Source organism: Nycticebus coucang, chromosome 19, assembly GCF_027406575.1.
Source record: "Nycticebus coucang isolate mNycCou1 chromosome 19, mNycCou1.pri, whole genome shotgun sequence".
Classification (NCBI taxonomy): domain Eukaryota; kingdom Metazoa; phylum Chordata; class Mammalia; order Primates; family Lorisidae; genus Nycticebus; species Nycticebus coucang.
In genome coordinates this window covers 2,874,640-2,893,824 of record NC_069798.1, presented here as the reverse complement: position 1 = coordinate 2,893,824, position 19,185 = coordinate 2,874,640, and the positions used below count along the sequence as shown (strand labels likewise).

The following is a 19,185-nucleotide window of genomic DNA, read 5'->3' as shown; positions in this document are numbered from 1 at the left end:
AATAATGTCTTCCACTTCCATCCAGGTTAATACGAAGGATGTAAAGTCTCCATTTTTTTTAATGGCTGAATAGTATTCCATGGTATACATATACCACAGCTTGTTAATCCATTCCTGGGTTGGTGGGCATTTAGGCTGTTTCCACATTTTGGCGATTGTAAATTGAGCTGCAATAAACAGTCTAGTACAAGTGTCCTTATGATAAAAGGATTTTTTTCCTTCTGGGTAGATGCCCAGTAATGGGATTGCAGGATCGAATGGGAGGTCTAGGTTGAGTGCTTTGAGGTTTCTCCATACTTCCTTCCAGAAAGGTTGTACTAGTTTGCAGTCCCACCAGCAGTGTAAAAGTGTTCCCTTCTCTCCACATCCACGCCAGCATCTGCAGTTTTGAGATTTTGTGATGTGGGCCATTCTCTCTGGGGTTAGATGGTATCTCAGGGATGTTTTGATTTGCATTTCTCTAATATATAGAGATGATGAACATTTTTTCATGTGTTTGTTAGCCATTCGTCTGTCGTCTTTAGAGAAAGTTCTATTCATGTCTCTTGCCCATTGATATAAGGGATTGTTGGCTTTTTTCATGTGGATTAATTTGAGTTCTCTATAGATCCTGGTTATCAAGCTTTTGTCTGATTGAAGATATGCAAATATCCTTTCCCATTGTGTGGGTTGTCTCTTTGCTTTGGTTATCGTCACCTTAGCTGTACAGAAGCTTTTCAGTTTAATGAAGTCCCATTTGTTTATTTTTGTTGTTGTTGCGATTGCCATGGCAGTCTTCTTCATGAAGTCTTCCCCCAGGCCAATATCTTCCAGTGTTTTTCCTATGCTTTCTTTGAGGATTTTTATTGTTTCGTGCCTTAAATTTAAGTCCTTTATCCATCTTGAATCAATTTTTGTGAGTGGGGAAAGGTGTGGGTCCAGTTTCAGTCTTTTACACGCAGACATCCAGTTCTCCCAACACCATTTATTGAATAGGGAGTCTTTCCCCCAAGGTAAGTTCTTGTTTGGTTTATCGAAGATTAGGTGGTTGTAAGATGTTAGTTTCATTTCTTGGTGTTCAATTCGATTCCAAGTGTCTATGTCTCTGTTTTTGTGCCAGTACCATGCTGTCTTGAGCACTATGGCTTTGTAGTACAGACTAAAATCTGGTATGCTGATGCCCCCAGCTTTATTTTTGTTACTAAGAACTGCCTTAGCTATACGGGGTTTTTTCTGGTTCCATACAAAACGCAGAATCATTTTTTCCAAATCTTGAAAGTACGATGTAGGTACTTTGATAGGAATGGCATTGAATAGGTAGATTGCTTTGGGAAGTATAGACATTTTAACAATGTTGATTCTTCCAAGCCATGAGCATGGTATGTTCTTCCATTTGTTAATATCCTCTGCTATTTCCTTTCTGAGGAGTTCATAGTTTTCTTTATAGAGGTCCTTCACCTCCTTCGTTAGGTATATTCCTAGGTATTTCATTTTCTTTGAAACTATGGTGAAGGGAGTTGTGTCCTTAATTAGCTTCTCCTCTTGACTGTTATTGGTGTATACAAAGGCTACTGACTTGTGGACATTGATTTTATATCCTGAAACATTACTGTATTTTTTGATGACTTCTAGGAGTCTTGTGGTTGAGTCTTTGGGGTTCTCTAAGTATAAGATCATGTCGTCAGCAAAGAGGGAGAGTTTGACCTCCTCTGCTCCCATTTGGATTCCCTTTATTTCCTTGTCTTGCCTAATTGTATTGGCTAGAACTTCCAGCACTATGTTGAATAGTAAAGGTGACAGAGGACAACCTTGTCTGGTTCCAGTTCTAAGAGGAAAAGCTTTCAGTTTTACTCCATTCAGTAAAATATTGGCTGTGGGTTTGTCATAGATAGCTTCAATCAGTTTTAGAAATGTGCCACCTATGCCTATACTCTTCAGTGTTCTAATTAGAAAAGGATGCTGGATTTTATCAAATGCTTTTTCTGCATCTATTGAGAGGATCATGTGATCTTTATTTTTGCCTCTGTTAATATGGTGGATAACGTTTATGGACTTGCGTATGTTGAACCAGCCTTGCATCCCTGGGATGAAGCCTGCTTGATCATGATGAATGACTTTTTTGATGATAAGCTGTAATCTATTGGCTAGGATTTTGTTGAGAATTTTTCCATCTATATTCATGAGTGAGATTGGTCTGAAATTCTCCTTTTTGTTTGGGTCTTTTCCTGGTTTTGGTATCAGGGTGATGTTTGCTTCATAGAATGTGTTGGGGAAGATTCCTTCTTCCTCAATTTTTTGGAATAATTTCTGCAGTACAGGAATAAGCTCTTCCTTGAAGGTTTGATAGAATTCTGGAGTGAAGCCATCTGGACCAGGGCATTTTTTAGTTGGAAGCTTTTTTATTGTTTCTTTGATCTCAGTGCTTGAAATTGGTCTGTTCAGGAGGTCTATTTCTTCCTGGCCAAGTCTAGGGAGAGGGTGTGATTCCAAATATTGATCCATTTCCTTCACATTGTCAAATTTCTGGGCATACAGTTTCTGGTAGTATTCAGAGATGATCTCTTGTATCTCTGTGGGATCAGTTGTTATTTCCCCTTTATCATTTCTGATTGAGGTTACTAGAGATTTTACTTTTCTATTTCTAGTTAGTCTGGCCAATGGTTTATCTATTTTATTTATTTTTTCAAAAAACCAACTCCTTGTTTCATTAATTTTCTGAATGATTCTTTTGTTTTCAATTTCATTGATCTCTGATTTGATTTTGAAGATTTCTTTTCTTCTACTGAGTTTAGGCTTAGATTGTTCTTCTTTTTCCAATTCCATAAGGTCTCTTGTGAGATTGTTGATGTGCTCTCTGTCTGTTTTTCGAATGTAGGCATCTAAAGCGATGAATTTTCCTCTCAAAACTGCTTTTGCAGTATCCCACAGGTTTTGGTAGCTTGTGTCTTCATTGTTGTTATGCTTAAGGAAGTTAGTGATTTCCTGTTTTATTTCTTCCTGCACCCATCTGTTATTCAACAGAAGATTGTTTAATTTCCATGCCTTTGGATGGGGTCGAGCATTTTTGTTAGAGTTGAGTTCCACCTTTAGTGCCTTATGGTCTGAAAAGATACAAGGTAAAATTTCAATTCTTTTGATTCTGTTGATATTTGTTTTGTGTCCCAGGATATGATCAATTTTGGAGAATGTTCCATGGGGTGATGAGAAGAATGTATATTCTTTATCTTTGGGGTGGAGTGTTCTATATGCGTCTATCAAGCATAATTGTTCTAGGGTCTCATTTAAATCTCTTATATCTTTGTTTAATTTCTGTTTAGAGGATCTGTCCAGCTCTGTAAGAGGTGTGTTAAAGTCCCCTGTTATGATGGTATTATCAGATATCATATTGCTCAGACTGAGTAAGGTCTGTTTCAAGAATCTGGGAGCATTTAAATTTGGTGCATAGATATTTAGAATTGAAATGTCTTCTTGTTGTAGTTTTCCCTTGACCAATATAAAGTGACCATCTTTGTCTTTTTTCACTTTAGTTGCTTTAAATCCACATGTATCTGAAAATAAGATTGCAACTCCTCTTTTCTTCTGAATTCCATTTGCCTGAAAAATTGTCTTCCAACCCTTGACTCGGAGCTTTAATTTGTCTTTTGAAGCCAGGTGTGTTTCTTGCAGACAGCAAATGGATGGCTTGTGTTTTTTAATCCAGTCAGCCAATCTATGTCTCTTCAGTGGGGAATTCAAGCCATTAACATTTATGGAGATAATTGATAAGTGTGGTAGTATTCTATTCGTCTTATTTGGTGAGAGTCCATTACTTAGTTTTATCTTTTGCATCAGTGTGGAGGTTAGGTTCTGTCCTTTGATTTCTGAGTTCTTACTTTGCTGCTGATCCATTGTGGTGGTCAGTGTGCAGAACAGGTTGAAGTATTCCCTGTAGAGCTGGTCTTGTTGTGGTGAATTTCCTCAATGTTTGTATATCCGTAAATGATTTGATTTCTCCATCAATTTTGAAGCTTAGCTTAGCAGGGTACAGAATTCTGGGCTGAAAATTGTTCTGTTTAAGTAGATTAAAGGTAGATGACCATTGTCTTCTTGCTTGGAAAGTTTCATTAGAGAAGTCTGAGGTAACTCTGATGGATTTGCCCCTGTAGGTCAACTGGCGCTTACTCCTGGCAGCTTGCAGAATCTTTTCTTTTGTCTTGACTTTGGACAGGTTCATCACAATGTGTCTTGGAGAAGCTCGGTTAGAGTTGAGGCGACCTGGGGTCCGATATCCCTCTGAAAGCAGTGTGTCAGAATCTTTGGTGATGTTTGGGAAATTTTCTTTTATAATATTCTCTAGTATGGCTTCCATTCCTCTGGGGCAGTCTTCTTCCCCTTCTGGAATTCCTATAACTCGTATGTTGGAACGTTTCATAAAGTCCCATAATTCTGACAGTGAACGTTCTGCTTTCTCTCTCTTCTTTTCTGCCTCTTTTACTATCTGAGTTATCTCAAAAACTTTGTCTTCTACCTCTGAAATTCTTTCTTCTGCATGGTCTAACCTGTTGCTGATACTTTCCATTGCATCTTTAAGTTCCCTGATTGACTGTTTCATTTCCTTCAGCTCTGCTATATCCTTTTTATATTCTTCATATCGTTCATCTCTGATTTGATTCTGTTTTTGGATTTCCTTTTGGTTATTTTCCACTTTATTAGCAGTTTCCTTCATTGTTTCCATCATTTCTTTCATTGTTTTCAACATGTGTATTCTAAATTCCCTTTCTGTCATTCCTAACATTTCTGTATAGGTGGAATCCTCTGCAGTAGCTACCTCATGGTCCCTTGGCGGGGTTGTTCTGGACTGGTTCTTCATGTTGCCTGGAGTTTTCTGCTGATTCTTCCTCATGAGTGATTTCTTTTATCTGTTTCCTTGCCCTAATTTTCCTTTCACTTCCTCTTGCTCTTTAAGTTCTCGTGCCTGTGGACTAAGGGTTACAGGACCAGAAAGGTGAGAAGGTTGAAGAGCAAAAAAGGGATGAAAGAAAGGAGGACCGAGTGATAAGAAAAAAAGAAAGATAGAGAAAGGAGAGGGGGTAGGGATAAGGAATATTGACAAAAAGAAGAGAGGCACAGAAAGAGGGAGACAGGGCAATATAGGTGTACAGTAGGGTACTTTGACACAACCTTAAAAAACCCCACCTTCTGGGGGTTGGGTGCCCAGTTGGGTGGTTCCCTTGAGGTCAGCAGCTCTTTGCTAACCTGGTCAGACACAGTACCCCACCTCCACCAAGTAGAGAGGAAAGACAAAAGTGCTATAACTCAAACCAAAACAAGCAAACAGAAAACTTTATGGCGATAAAATTGGGTGAAAAACCAAGTGATAGCGGTAGAAACACTAGCAAAAATGAAGTTGTAGTTATTAAAAAAGGCAGCAATGGGAAATTATAATTAAACTAGAAAAATTGAGAAAGAAAAAGGGATCTGTATGGAAAAGATTGAAATTAAGAAACAAAAGAACATCAACAACGTCAAAATAAACAAACAAAAAAACCCAACCAAACAAAAAAAAAAGAAAAAAAAAATACACAACCAAAAACAAAGCAGTTTGTATATGTTGTTGAATATTGTCTGGGCAACACGTGGTCTTTTGGGGTATGGGATGTTAGTCACAGTTCCAATACGACTGGAGGCTGCTGATTTCTCAAACCCCAGCAGGTAGACACCCTAAATCTCTCTTCAGCCCACTTAAAAGGCACTTTGAACTTGTAAACTTGCTGAGCAGAAGCTTTCCCAGCTTTCTCGCTGGAATCGCTGCTGAAGTGGCTATCCACTTACTCAGTGTGCCAAAACCGGTCTCACTCTGCCCCTGAGGGTTAGGGCTGCAAGGCGGCTCAGACCCACCCTTAGGCTACTTGGTTGCTGGGTTACCAGCTCCCACCCGTTTCTAGCTCTGTGACCCTGAGGGCGGAGCTTGCCGGGGCAGAACACTGACAATGGATCCGTGTGACCCACCGCCAAACACTATTAGCTCCGTCTGGCTCAGCGGCTCAGACTGGGGCCCTAGACAACGGCCAAAGTTCTCCGCACTCCCACTCAGGCCTTCCCCAAGGCAGTTCAACTCAGTGCCAAGTCCAAGGACATCAAAAGAGTTCACAGGTAAGGCCTTTCTGGTTTGCAGTCTCGCTGCTACTGAACTTACAGTTGTGGGCGGGTTTAGACGGGTTGAACACACGCGACCACTTGCCGGTTTTCCACTGTTTTAGTCCTCCTCTTGGGGTCCAGAAGTCTCTCGCTGACTCCCTGTATTCTCATAGGAGTGATGATAGGCAGTTCCCACCAGCCAGAGATGCCTGGAGTCCTATCTCCCCAGACTCACGGTGCCCAGATGCAAGGAAGCTGTTACTCGGCTGCCATCTTGCTCCGCCCCCAATCGGGAAAAACTTTTAATAATATCAGCCTAGGGAAACTATTTATGAAGAAGACCCTAAAGGCAATTGCAGCAACAACAAAAATAAATAAATGAGACTTAATCAAGTTAAAGTTTCTGCATAGCTAAAGACATAATCAACAAAGCAAAGAGACAACCTGCAGAATGGGAGAAGATATTTGCATCCTATGAATCCGACAATGGGCTAACCAGGATCTACAAAGAACGCAACCAAATCAACAGGAAAAGATTGAACAACCCCATTAAAAACTGGACAAGAGACACAAACAGAAACTTTTCTTATGATGATAGACTAATGGCCAAAAAACACATGAAAAAATGCTCATTGCCCCTAACCGTCAGAGAAATGCAAATCAAAACTACATTGAGATATACTTTACCTCACTGAGAATAGCCCACATCATAAGGTCCCAAAGCAACAGATGCTGGTGTGGATGTGGAGAGAAAGGAACGCTCTTACACTGTTGGTGGGACAGCGAGCTAGCACACCCCTTATGGAAAGTAGTATCAAGGTTCCTCAAAGAACTAAAAGTAAGCTTACCATTTGATCCTGCAATCCCACTGCTAGATATTTACCCTGAAGGAAAAACACAGATATTTTATCATAAAGACAGTTGCGCTTGAATGTTCACGTCAGCACAATCACAAAGATGTGGAATTTACAATCACAAAGATGTGAAAACAATCCAGTGCCCTTCAACACAGGAATGGATTAATCAATTGTGGTATTTGTATACCTTGGAATACTATTCAGCAATAAAAATGAAGATTTTGTATCTTTTCTAACAACCTGGATGGAATTGGAGACCATTCTTCTAAGTGAAGCGTCACAAGGATGGAAAAACAAGCACCACGTGTGCTCACTACTACATTTGAACCAGTAGATTAACAACTACATATTCACATGAGAGAAAAAAACTCAATAAAACTCAAGTAGGGGGAGGAGGAGGAAGGAGGTAGGGCAAGTTCCCACCCAACAGGTACATCGCACAGGTATATCACACACTTCCTGGGTGAAGGACACACCTTCCACTCGGACTTTAACCTTACAAAAGCAAACTATGCAACCTAATCATATGTGCCCCATGATAATCTGAAATTAAGAAAAAATGATAACGGAGGGGAAGCAGTGAAGATGTTACTTGACATTGAAAAAGTTACTCACATTTCTATACTGAAATAATCAAATTGAGTAATTTAATTCCATCCTGTTCCTCAGATCTCAATTGATAATGATAAAAATTCACTTTGAATGTAGATGTAACAAGATCTAACGGGATTTTCTGGAGTCCCACTGGGGAATAAAGGCTAATGAAGTTGAAACTTTCCCTCTTAAATTTGATTTCATCCTTGACCTTGCTAGTAACCTTTGGCCTGTTGCCTACATTTTCAATAACTGTTTCTCCATGATTGTGATGGTTATACAATATCAAAGGGGGCTTTACATGTCATTAAGAAAGTATATGATGAGCATTATATTTATTTTAGAGAGGAGTGAGCAATTCAGACTGTCTATCCAGGACGCAAAAATGTCCTTTATTTTCATCACCGTGTTTAAAACATCGGTGTTTCGGTAGCACGAAGATGGGTGCACTAGAGGGCCAATTTTCTTCATTGAACAGTTATTTTGGCAACATATGGTGGCGTTTGAGTGCTCTGTGTGCATTGTTAATGAGGGAGGGGGAAGCAAGGGTGAGGCAGAGCTGCTAACCGTCAGGGAGGGTCAGACAGCTCAGCAGGGAGGAGAGAAGTCAGACTTAACGCTCCCTGCTCTGAGGCTCGCGGTCCATTCTTCTGCCTTGTCACTCTTCCCTTCACTAATCTGCAGTCTGATCACAGGTTAGACTCACTGGGCTGTACTGGCCAGGGGCTGGAAGACGGGGAGTTGCAGGAGTGGTAGTTGATAGCAGTGGTAGCAGGGGTATTTAGGGTAATTCTTTCCTTGGGTGAATCTTCTGCTGCTCTGTTAGCAGCTTGGGGCACTGGGGGGTTCTTGTTAGCATCCCTCTTCCTTCCCACAACTGGCTGGCTTTCCAGCCGAGGGACTGTCAGAAACGTGGAATGCATCAGCGTCAGTGTGGATTCCTAAATGGATGCGAAAACTAGCCACAAATATTGATCGATTGTTAGTTTATGATGTCAAAATGAACTCTTCATTGCATGCTGGGATAACCTGACTGTGGTGTTTTAAATCAAGTAGATAGTTTAATATGCTTGAAATCATTAGAGCGAATTTGTTAATATAAACAGAAGACAGTGGGATTCTTTTCAATAAAAAATTGAATGAAAGAGATTAAAATATCGCAAAAACGGAAAAGCAAGTATTCAATGAATTCAATACTAATGTGAATCCAGTAGACAAAATAATACAGGCCCACACAAGAGAAAAACTCAATTCAATGCAAGCTGTGAAGAGGGGGCAGACGTGAGGGGGGAGGGGCAGGAGGAAGGAGGCTTGGTGTGCTGCTACTGATGGTACAATGTTAGGGTCCCTGGCACGCCTCCTGGGGGAGGGCACAGCTACAGCAAGGACCTTACAAGCACTAACATTGCAACCTAATTGTTTGTACCCTTGTATTAATCTAAAATTAAAAAAAAAAAAAAACGAAGGGGAAAAATAAATACAATGCCATCAAGAAAATAGAAAAGAAAAGAAAGGGATTAGTGATTATTTTGGGAAGAAAAGAATTAATGACTGTAACCAAAAATAAGTAGATTTCCTTATAAAAAGTATCTACAACCTTATATGCTTCAGTAAGATGTTTGTCCGTTCAGTTAAAATAAGCAAGTGATGTCCTGGTGGGGGTCTCTGGCAGGTGTGGCACTGACAGGTGACTTGTACCAGAAGACTTATCCATAGCTTCCGTTAGCTGTAGTAAGAGTCTGCTTTTCATTTTTGTAAAACAATGGGGTTGAGACTTACATTGTACTATGTGTGGTAGCTCTCTTTTCCTACTGTTAAACATTTTATTCCATTCCTGGTAATCGCACAGGCCTTTTCTCTGTGAAGCTGGAGGAGAGCACATCTCTGCTCCCCCCAGGCCCCACCTGTCCCTGAGTTTACAGCTAATCTCATTGTGCATACAGGCAGAGCCAGAATCCCTCCTCTTGTGACTTTCTGGATACATTAGGAAGATCCTAGAAATCTCTGTAAGGATAATAATAAACATCTCTTACACTGCTTAAAATGCAAGATGAGAAACTTCCTTTCTGTGCCTAATTTGTTGAGAGATTTTATAGGGAAAGGATTTTGATCTTTGTCAAATGCTTTTTCTGCATTTATTGAGATAATCATATTTTTTTGGTCCTTCATTCTATTAATATGCTGAATCATATTTATTAATTTGGGTTTTGGTGAACCATCCTTGCACCCCAGGGACAAATCCTACTTGATTATGGTAAATGATCCTTTCCATGTGCTGTTGAATTTGGTTTGCTAGTATTTGGTTTAAGATTTTTTACATGTATATTTATCAGTGGTATTGACCTGTAATTTTCTTGTAGTGTCTGGCTTTGGTATCAGGATAATGCTTGATTATGGTAAATGATCCTTTCGATGTGCTGTTGAATTTGGTTTGCTAGTATTTGGTTGGAGATTTGTATATTTTATCAGCGGTATTGACCTGTAATTTTCTTGTAGTGTCTGGCTTTGGTATCAGGATAATGCTGGCCTCATAATATAAGTTGGGAAGGATTCCCTTCTCTTCAAACCTTTGGAAGAGTTTGGGGAAGACTGGTATTAGTTCTTCTTTTTTATTTCGAATTAATATGAGGGTACAAATTTTTACCTTACATTGTTCTCACTTCCAAGGTAAAGTTGGAGTTAGTAGAGGCCTTTACCCAGGGGGCCAGTTCAATGCCCTCACATCGTGCACATCAGATGAGATCCCACCAGTCGCCCTCCCCTCTCCTCCTCCCTACTCTCCCCTCCCCTTGCTAGATTATATTTATGTTTTATTGTTTGTGTGGGCATGTAATTATTTATATATTTGTTTCGTATTAGTATTGAGTACACTGAATTTTTTTTTTCCTATTTTTGAGATACTTTACTAAGAAGAATGTGTTTCAACTCCATCCAGGTAAACATAAAAGATGTAAAGTCTCCATCTTTTCTTATGTCTGAATAGTACTCCATGGTACTATATTCCACAGTTTGATCCATTCATGGGTTGATGGGCATTTGGGTTGCTTCCATGACTTGGCAATTATGAACCGAGCTGCAATAAACATTCTGGTGCAAATGTATTTGTGGTAAAATTATTTTTGTTCTTCTGGGTAGATACCTAGTAATGGAATTATGGGACAAAATGGAAGGTCAACATTTAATTCTTTAAGGATTCTCCATACTTCTCTCCAAAAAGGCTGTATTAGTTTGCAATCCCACCAGCAGTGTAGAAGTGTTCCCTTCTCTCCATATCCACGCCAGCATCTGCAGATTTGGGACTTTGTGATGTGGGCTAATTTTACCGGAGTTAGGTGATAGCTCAGGGTGGTTTTGATTTGCATTTCTCTGATAATCAGGAATGATGAGCATTTTTTTCATGTGTTTCTTGGCCATTCATCTGTGTTCTTCAGAGAAGTTTCTGTTAAAGTCTCTTGCCCACTTATAAATGGGGTTGTTTGCTCCTTTCTTGTTGATTAATTTGAGTTCTCTGTAGATTCTAGATACCAGGCCTTTGTCAGATTCATAACATGGAAAAACCTTCTCCCATTCCAAGGAGAATGTCTGTTTGCTTTGGTTGTAGTACCCTTAGCTGTGGAGAAGCTTTTTAGGTTGATCACATCCCATTTATTTATTTAAAATAAATAATTGCTGGGGGCTGGGGTGGGGGGGAAGTCTTCCTCATAAAATCTTTTCCCAGGCCAGTATTTTCAAGCATTTCCCCCACACTCTCTTCTAGAGTTTTTATTGTTTCATGTCTTAAATTTAAATATTTTATCCAGTGAGAATCAATGTTTGTCAATGGTGAGAGGTGTGGGTTCAGTTTCCGACTTCTACATGTGCCTAACCAGTTCTTCCAGCACCATTTACTAAATAGGGATTCTTTTCCCCAGGGCATACTTTTGTTAGGTTTATCAAAAATCAAATGGCAATATGTAGCTGGGTTCATCTCTAGGTTCTCGTTCTATTCCATAGATCTATGTTTCTGTTTTTGTAACAATACCATGCTCTTTTGAATGCTACAGATTTGTAGTATAACCTGAAGTCTGGTAATGTGACGTCTCCAGATTTGTTTTTATTTCTAACAATTGTATTGGCTATTCTTTTTTGTTTTCTGATTCTGTATGAAACTAAGTACTATTTTTTCAAATTCTTCCAAGTATGACATTGGTGCTTTGATGGGGATTGCATTAAATCTGTAGATTGCTTTGGATAATATGGACATTTTAATGATGTTGATTTTTCCCAGCCATGAGCATGGTAGGTTCTTCCATTTGTTAATGTCTTCTGCTATTTCTTTTCTCAGGGTTTCATAGTTCCCTTTAGAGAGATCTTTCACCTCATTTTTTAGATATATTCCCAGGTATTTCATTTTCTTCAGAGGTACTGTCCATGGTATAGAACTCCATCATTTCTCTGATAGAAGACTTTATCACTGACTCTATCTCCTTAATCATTATTTGTCTGTTCAGATTTTCTGTTTATTTCTGATTCAACCTTAGTATGTTTTACATTTCTAGGAATTTATTAATTTCTTCCAGGCTACCCAATTTGTTGGCATATAATCATTCATAGAAGTCTCTTTTGTATTTCTTTGGTATTGGCTGGAATGTTCCTTCTATGAGTTCTGATTTTATTTGAGTCTTAATAAAAGCAGAAAAAACACTTGACAAAATTCAATATCCTTTCAGGATAAAACCTTTCAACAAATTAGGTTCAGAAGGATGCTCTTCCACACAACAAAGACCATCTATAACATGCCCACAGCTCACGTCACACTCACGGGAGAAAACTGCTAGGACCAGGGGGTGTGGAGGGTGAACGAGGAAAGGAGTGACTTTGGTTCAAGGGAGAAAAGTTTCAGTTAGATGGAAGGGGTAAATGTTCGTAATCCATTGCATGGCCTGGTGACTATAGTCAATAATGATGTATTATGTATATTTCAAACTTGCTACAACAGTAGATTTTCAGTGGTCTCACCATGAAGATATAATAAGTATGTGAGGTGATAGGTATGTTAATTAGCATGATTTAATCGTTCCACTATATACAGAGGGTGTCAAAAATCTATATACGTGATTTAAGAAATGAAAAAACTGTACTATAATTGTAATGCTTGATATATACCAGTAACATTTGTTATCTTGTATATTGCATCTCATATCTCTCGTAACTGCAAAAGTCAACCATGACTTGAGCATTACCATTTAAACACAGTTTTATCTTGCGTATACATTTTTGGGGACATACTCTGTGTGTGTGTATCGTAACATCACATTGGACTCCATAAATTATATAGAATTAGTATGTCAATTAAAATAAAGGAAAATAAATTTTTAAAAACCTCCCTAAATACAAGCTGGTTGAATTCTTTTTTGTTTTTTTGCAGTTTTTGGCCGGGGCTGGGTTTGAATCCACCACCTCCAGCATATGGGGATGGCGCCCTACCTCTTTGAGCCACAGGCTCCGCCCCAAGCTGGTTAAATTCTTTATCAACTTTTGGTTTAGGACTTATGTATCATTTAAAAATATTTCAGTAATATTTTATATGTTGGAAACTTCCCCTAAACATTTTCAATCAAATACTTGCACATAAAATTCCCTAGGTCCATGTGTAAACATACGCTGTTGCCATATGTGTGTGGAGTCAGGGTCCACTTGTGGAAGAGGCCATGTTGATATATTTTTAGGAGGTGGGTATGTGTGTGGCATGGGGTCTATTTTAGATTACCACGCCCCCCCTCCCTGCCGCACTCCACCCAATTAAACATGAAAAGTCACAGGGTTCATTCCTGGGTGTGGATGGAAGCCAGTTCAAAGGCTGCTCCACCTATAAATCAGGGCTTTATTGGGTTTACCCAAACCTCTTGCCGAGAGACGATGTGTTCACACACATGGAGCAGACACTGAATGCCAAAAATACTTGAAGAAGTGCTTTGCAACTTTGCGATCTCCCAAACAATCATAGATTTCTATGTGTTCTTTAGCAAACTGTATTTTATTTGCTATTTCCCTATGTCTCGGGAGCTTTCCGTGTGAGCCCCGCTGTGTGTGCCAAGCTGAGCATGTGGTATTTGGGTCACATAACTGCTGTGGGTGCCAGCACACGTTTTCCTTCACATTGCTGTAAACCGGGCAGTCAAGGAGGGAGATTGGCTGGTGAAAGTGTGCTGGGTCCCTCAAGTCTGCTCAGATTTCATAGTGCCTGTAATCCAAGCTCCCTAAATTGTATTCTTCAGTGGTTACGGTCAGATGACTGCTTTATCCTAACCCGGCAGCTGAACAGTCACGTTTGGGTGTGTGTCTGATCATTGCTTTAATTGATATGGGGGGCTCAGAAAGGCCCTGGAGCTGCCTGGCATCAGATGGCCATGTGCAGTCTTGGCCTGCCCCACTGCCGGCTCCATGCTTGGTGCCAGGCCTGGTGATCACCCCTGCTCCCCAGCCTGGGACCCCCACACAGGAGGAGGCTGACAGCTGCAGCTTATGTGAGATGCTACCACTGTCTTGTCTGACTCGGCACAGCTATCACAGGGATACTGGAAGAAGGGGTGTCTGTATTAACAAGAGAGGCCTGGTGGTCTGGGCAACAGGCAGAGTTGTTTCCAAGAATCAGTCTTGCTCTGTCACCCAGGCTGGAGTGAGGAGGCATCAGCATAGCACACGGCAACCTCAGGCTCCTGGGTCCCAGACATCTTTTACCCCTGAGGCTAGGGAGGGATCTGAGAGCAGTTTTTGTGGCCTCCACTTTCTTTTATTTAAGGGGTGTGCTATTTTTGGTGTAGCTATTTATAAACACACTTATGTCTCAGTCACCATGCTTATTAAAGACATAAATATTTTACCTCTTAGCAAAGAGGAAAATAGTTTTCACAGATTTCCTGGCAGGCAGTGGTACAACCCAGCCAACCCCTTTCATCTGCAGATTGCAACCTAGTAAAGTATCTATCTAAGGAACAGAACTTGTTTCCACGTCATATTCCTGAAAAGTGTAAGACCAGATTGACCAGGGCTAAGGGGAGGGTTGGCCTCTACCTTAGGATATTTTAAATTTTGTGGACACTTTGTTGAGTGATGTTTAAATAGAAAGCAGTGACCAAATAAAAGACATCAAATCCTCCAAGGCTTGAGGATGCCTCCTTGAAAAGGAGAACACCTTTCTTGCTGGTTGCCTGGTTACTCATCTTAATTAGGCATTGTCCTACACGACAAAACTCTGCCAACTCCTGTAACGTTTCGGTTCTATAAGCAAATCTAACAGTCACAACTCTACTCATGTGGCAGAGGCTTTAGGCTAAAGGTGGAATCTGGCGGGGTCTGGATGCACAATGCAGAGATGGCTGCAAGGACGGGCCCTGAGGTCAAGGCTGGGGGCCTTGTACCTGCTCACACAGTTGCTCAGCCATCTGGGACTTAATGAGAAAAGAGGGAAAGGCAAGGAGGCCTTTTCCAGGGGTAGGATGATACGTAATCCCTCCCTTTTCTTGTCTGAGTAACAGCTACTGTGCTAGCACTTTTTATGTGTTTTTTATAAATCCCTGCCACACCCTGTGCAGCGGACACTTCCTTCCTTCTCTCGGTGATTGTAGCCTGGCAGGTTCAGAGAGCCTTGGCCACCTGCTTCCCAGGGCAGGCGTCCACCACCCTCACCCTGCTGGCAGTGGCCCTCAGCCCCTCTTTCTCACCAGCCATTGTCCCTCTGTCATCCCGTGCCCTCTACCCTGCACTGGGGGGCTGTTTCTTTATTTCCTCCCTGGCTGAACCAGACTCAAGCCAGAGCCCAGACTCCCTTCTTCCCAGACGTTGCTGGTATGGGCTCCCCGCGCAGCAAGATCACAGCAGGGAGGATGCAGCCTCATGACGTAGATGACTTAGCCACAGACCCTCAGCTCTTTGAACCTCCCTCTGTTACTTCCACCAGCCGGGATCCAGCCTCCCGTGCTTGGCTCGCCTCTCCCTGATCTTGCCTTTGCTGCCTCCTTGATCATCTCCCTGCCCCCTTTGAAACGTCTCCCCTGGGTGGTTATAGAGGGCCATCCTACTCTACCCAGACCCTACCCCTAGGGCCAGGGCCTTGGTTTGGGTGACTGAGGCCCTGTGTTTCCTCTGCCACAGCTGGTGCCACTGGTTTGCTGGCCTTGGGCTTCCTGGGGTGACACATTTCACTGCAGGCCCAAGAGGTAGGCTCTGCGGGTGCTAGGGACAAAGGCAGGACACACACGTGGCCCCTGAACCTCCCTAGTTCAGCAAACAGCCAGTTTTAGAGCACCAGGTTTTCCTCCTGACCTTGGCACCACACCAGGCCTCACTAGCCTGAGACCCCGAACAACTTCAGGATGAAGCTCACAGTGCAGGGATCTGAGCCACCCGCTCAGTTGTTCCTTTAGGAAACAAATGCCAGGAGGTGGTGTAAGGACACCAGTCAACTCTGCAGTGCCAACAGGTGCATTGTTAGTGTTATTTTTTTCTAATCCATGCTTGTTGCAATTCTATCAAATGAATGCTTCATTTATTAGAGAATATGATTTTGCAACACAAACGAAGGAGGGCTACTCAAACAGTCCTGGGACTTCTGTCACTGTCTACTGCACTTGCCTCAGCTTGGGACACACTGGCTGACCCCAGGCCCCTGCCTCACAGAGACACTGGCTCTTCTTCAGTCCAGACTGAAAGTGGGAGTCAGGGAAGTTCCCGGGAGGGTGGACTTTCTGAATGTCTAACTGCCCAGGAAAGAAAGTTGGATCCCTGGTGGGCTTGGTGGCTAGCTCCAGTAATCCTAGCACTCTGGGAGACTGACAGGGGAGGAACCTGGGACCCAGGAGTCTGAGGTTGCTGTGAGCTATCATGATGCCTCCACACTCCAGCCTGGGTAACAGAGCAAGACTCTGATTCAAAAAAGAAAAAGAAAAAGAAAAGAAAACAGAAGAAGTAAAGAAAATCTTTACGAAATGTCCTTTATTTCTACGAATGTTTTTTCCTTACGGAATGTGATACTACGCATTAGTACAGATCTTTCTGTTGGTCATTCTGATGCTGTGTCTTTTCCCGCCGTTTCAACTTTCCTGTACTCTTATATTATGGGTGGCTCTGACAAGCAAGAGTTATGTTTTCTATTGTAGTGTGACAATCTTTGTCTTTTCAATGAAATGTGCATTTACACTTAGTGTAATTACAAAAGTTTGCCATTTCATTACTTGTTTTCTAACCATCCTGTCCGTCTGCTCCTTTTTTCCTTCTGCGCTCTTTCTGTAGACTGATCTTTCTTCCTCATCTCCTCTTATTAGTTAGTTAGTTATGCTTTGTCTTCCTGTTTTTTTACTGGTTCTCATAGAAACTATAATATCCTCCCTGACTCACTAATTTCTAATATAAATTATTTCTTACCACCTTCTTCTGAACGAAGGAATCTCAGAACCCTTTAACTCCATTCACCCACCTCCCTCCTCCTGTGCTACTGTTACCTGTGTTTTAATTTTTTGTGTGCTCAGAGGCCTAGAGGACACAGCCACCACAGTTGTCATTTCCGTTTTTCCACATACTCCTCAGTCTTTGTTTTTCCTGCATCTGGGCTCCCTGTGGGATTATTTCTTTCTGCCTGAAGGATTTACTTATTCTTCTGGGAGGCTTTTGGTCAGATCTGGTGAGGGGGTCATGCTTATTTCTAGGGAACCTTCAGGGGCTCATTGAAGCCTCTTCGCTTTGCTGAGACCCACACTATACATCTTGCCCTTCCAGCACCGTGATTTTGCCAGAAGCTCTGATCAGCTTTTAGGCTACTGCCCTTCTCTTTGGAATGGACATCTGTCCCATGGGGAGCAGTGGTCCCCATCCAGGGCTCCCTTGGTTGGTTTCTCTCTCCTTCCAGACCTGCAAATTCTCATCATTTTGGCTTTCCCAAGTGTCCTTCAAGCAGGTTGATATATATATGATATGTGCTAAAACTCTGGGACCCTAACTCTCAGTCCCAGGCTCTTTCCTGAGGCTGTATTGTTTTGGTTCAATTTTGAGGCTGGGTTGATAGGGTTGAGCACGGAGGGGGAGGACCCTCAGCTGGGAGGAAAACTGGATGTGGAGGCAGCAGGAGGAAGAACTGGAGGGACAAGGACTCCTGGTAGCTCCAGGCTGCATGGCCTGATCCTTTCCTGAAACGACAACTCAGCATGAGAAATCTGCTCTGTGGAGTGACTGCCTGGCTAGCAGGTGCCAGGGCCTCCATGCAGTGTTGGCCAAACTAAAAGCCAGTTGTAGACCAAAGTAACATTCTCTGGGGCATTGTCACACCCGCTTTCTCCTGGGTGTACTAGACCATGGGACTATAACAACAGGCAGGCTCTCTCTCACACCCTGGCAATGACGCCGAGGGAATATCAAGTTCATGTTTGGAACTTCGAATTCCCTGGGCCTGGCACACCACACTCTGTGGGTGCTCATTTTTCTCAGGTTGCGGATCTGAGCTTGTTCGAGACAGATACGCAGTCCCTGCTGTGTGTCCCCCTCACCCCCCAGCCTCCCTTAGCCGTGTCCTTGGCAGAATATTTGTAGGTGAACTTCTCTTGGACAGAAGAAGGGAAATGTTGGCTCTTCACCTCCAGGGGATGCCAGCTCTCATTTCACTTCCTTTCCAGCCTTATGAGTTTCTTCAATGCCCAGTGCAAGATGCTTCTTTGTGTCCACAGTGCTTTCCGAGAATCGTTTTGGAGTCGTTTTTCTATCATTATCCACATTTCCAATACATACTGCTAGAGGCAGAATAGCCAAGTTCTCACACGCACATTCCGGCATCAGAGAGACCTGGGTCTACTCTACTTCTGCTATTTGGTGGCTGTGTGAACATGAGCAATTTATCTAGCTCTGTAGGTCTCAGTGTTCTCATCTGTTAAATGGGGATATGATATCTAATGGGACAAAAATTGCAAAAGACTTATTGCAGTTGTCTGGCACAAAGTCAACAATAAATGGTAGCTGCTGCCAGTGGGGGTGGTGCTACTGGTTTCATCAGGAGCTCTTTAACCCAATGCTTAAACTCATCAACTGCTGTACCCACACAAATTAATCTTTTCTCCTTAGATTTTTCAGGAACACATAAACGTGTTTGGGGACTGAGTGCTCTGACCTTCAAACCCGTGGAGAACTTACGAAAACATTAACCTGGGTTGCTCAAGTCTCCTCCAATGCTGTTACTGGAAAGCCTATTCAGACTTTCTCCTTGGAAACTTCCCTTCCCTTCCCTTCCCTGACAGGAGCTTGGTCTGTGGCCCAGGCTACAGTGTAGTGTAACTCTCAAACTCCTTGGCTCAAGCGATCCTTCTGCCTCAGCTTCCCAAGTAACTGGGACTACAAGCATATGCCACCACATCTGGCTATTTTTTCTTATTTTTTATAGAGATGGAGTCTCTCTATGCTGCACAGGCTGTTCTTGAACTCCTGGCCTCAAGCAGTCTTCCCACCTTGACCTCCCAAATGCTAGGATTACAGGTGTGAACTTCTGTGCCCAGCCCACCCTTGGAAACTTCCCTGGTAATTCCAGGACAGGGTCTCACCACCTTGCGTGCTACAGCACAGAGTCCCCACGCTCAGCAGGAACTGACCTGCTGTCCTGAGCCAGTAGTTACTGGTTTAT

At 42.1% G+C, this 19,185-nt stretch overlaps 1 protein-coding gene and 1 long non-coding RNA gene across 2 annotated transcripts in view; both read left to right on the top strand.

Annotated features, from left to right (window-relative positions):
• The window catches only part of LOC128572120 (uncharacterized), a 76,912-nt gene that overhangs the window by 37,549 nt on the left and 20,178 nt on the right, over positions 1 to 19,185 (top strand). The gene's annotated exons all lie outside the window — the stretch shown is intronic.
• Positions 1 to 19,185, top strand: part of LOC128572026 (uncharacterized) — a 29,638-nt gene that overhangs the window by 9,083 nt on the left and 1,370 nt on the right. The gene's annotated exons all lie outside the window — the stretch shown is intronic.